This window comes from Etheostoma cragini, unplaced genomic scaffold, assembly GCF_013103735.1.
Source record: "Etheostoma cragini isolate CJK2018 unplaced genomic scaffold, CSU_Ecrag_1.0 ScbMSFa_238, whole genome shotgun sequence".
In the NCBI taxonomy this organism is placed as follows: Eukaryota; Metazoa; Chordata; class Actinopteri; order Perciformes; family Percidae; genus Etheostoma; species Etheostoma cragini.
Window position 1 is genome coordinate 1 of NW_023266534.1, and position 1957 is coordinate 1957.

At 42.0% G+C, this 1957-nt stretch overlaps 2 non-coding genes across 2 annotated transcripts; both read left to right on the forward strand.

Annotated features, from left to right (window-relative positions):
• Nucleotides 1-274: 274 nt before the first annotated feature.
• LOC117940389 lies at nucleotides 275-391 on the forward strand. The gene has a single exon (XR_004655756.1). It is a non-coding gene; the product is annotated as a U5 spliceosomal RNA (small nuclear RNA).
• A 1018-nt stretch (nucleotides 392-1409) lies between these two features.
• trnay-gua lies at nucleotides 1410-1497 on the forward strand. Its single transcript is given in 2 exon segments — nucleotides 1410-1446; nucleotides 1462-1497. It is a non-coding gene; the product is annotated as a tRNA-Tyr (tRNA).
• The last annotated feature ends 460 nt before the right edge of the window (nucleotides 1498-1957 follow it).

Consider the following 1957-nt stretch of genomic DNA (forward strand, 5'->3'; position numbering starts at 1 on the left):
ATACAAAGAATAGGAAATAGCAGAGGATGGTTTTGATCCATCAACCTCCGTGAACTTCCTGATTACTCACACACTGATCATTGACATGTAAGAATTGTGATTGACTGGCATTTAAAAAAGGTCATTGTAAGTACAGATATAAACACCAGTAAGGAGTCTACCAAGTTACCTCTTCATTTTATTCATTTTAGTTTGGACACCCAGTGAGGCTTACCGCGATGGTTTGGACTGGGTTGACTAGGGTTTTCTGCTGCTCTCGAGCAGACGGCTTTACTCACTGTGGGTTCTCTTCATAATGCACAAGTCTTTCGCCTTTTACTAAAGACTTCCTTGAAGGGGAATGCAGATGAGTTGAAACTATTTTTGGTGAGCTTTGCTGTATGGCCGAGCCTTTTGTACTTGTGAAAATTAAGCAGCTCCTATCGCTTCCTGCAGGTGTTTCTGGCTTTGGAGCTGTGGAGTCTGGATCTGTGGTTGGAGACACCTGCTAACTCCATGTTCCTAGTTGACACCCTATGCTTCAATTTTTCATGTCTCTGTCTGTCTCTTTTCACCCCCAAGCGGTCGAGGCAGATGACAGCCCACCCTAAGCCATAGTTCTGCTCGTGGTTTCTGCCTCTTAAAAGGAAGTTTTGAAGGAAGCAGCACCAATGCGACAGCTGCAAACATGATTTTGGAGCCTCCCTGATCCAAGGAAACAAGCTGGGGGAGAAAGAACATAAGGACTCCGGGGAATGACTCACCAGAGCTAGGTTACTAACAAGAATTTCTGGGACATGGATACACACAAATGGAAAGATAAAAGAGAGAGGATGGTATGGTATGGTAGACACTCTGAAAGGGTGATGCATCAAGAAATTATGACCCTCAACCTGATTTCCATGGTGAGATGAATCATGATATAACTGCTGTAAAATTGGTTGAAAGCGCCATGAAAAGTACAAGTAATGTCCTCGAGGAAAATCATGTTCTGGCAGTTTACTGTCTATTTAGACGAATCGACATCCACTACCCTGTCAGGACCCTGTAGTAATCTCCATATTGATCAATCATTTTGGCCATAATCGTGCAGCCCAAAGAGATGTAATGTTTTTTTTCAAACCAGGTTGGGCAAGTAACCTTTCTGCTGTATTCTTGTAAAAGAAGCAAGTAACATCACTCAAAGAAAGCGACTGTGATGGCTGGGAATCGAACCCAAGTCAACTGCTTGGAAGGCAGCTATGCTCGCCACTATACCACCATCGCTGGGCAATACAATGTTCACTTCAAATCTTGTATTACATCAGGGCATTGGGACTGAAAGTGCGCTCTATCACTGAGCTACAGCCCCTGATGATTCTGAAATTCCCTGCAGGGGATCCTGTGTTATCACGTTCACAAGAATGGGAAGTGTTTGTACATGTTATCTCCCTTCGATAGCTCAGTTGGTAGAGCGGAGGACTGTAGAGGCATAAAGCTGAAATTCTTAGGTAGCTGGTTCAAATCTGGCTTGAAGGAGCACTCTTTTCCAGAGTTTCCCTCAGGGATCAATAAAGATTTTCGGATTCTGATGTAGAGATGGACAGACGACCCAAAAGCATAGTACTTGTTGCCAAGACATAACAAGAAACAAAAAAAGAGGTGAGGGAGGTAGAGTTAAAGAACCTTTCTTCAGGACAGACAAATTTTATTGCTCAATATGGCAGGCACCAAGGATTTTAAAATCTATATGTCAACCCCGTCTTACCCGTATTGGATGGAAAGATGTCAATTTGCGCTTTTTATCTGTTATACATAACAGACTGGATGCAACAAAAAACCTAACCTTTATTCCTGTTTTGTACAACCCCAGAATTTAAAAAACTGAAATATTTTTTCACTAAATTCCCCATCCAATCACAGTCAGTACTTGTCTCACAAAACAAAAACGTCTCAATGTCCAAATTTAATCATTCATTCAGCAGAATTGGAATTTTAA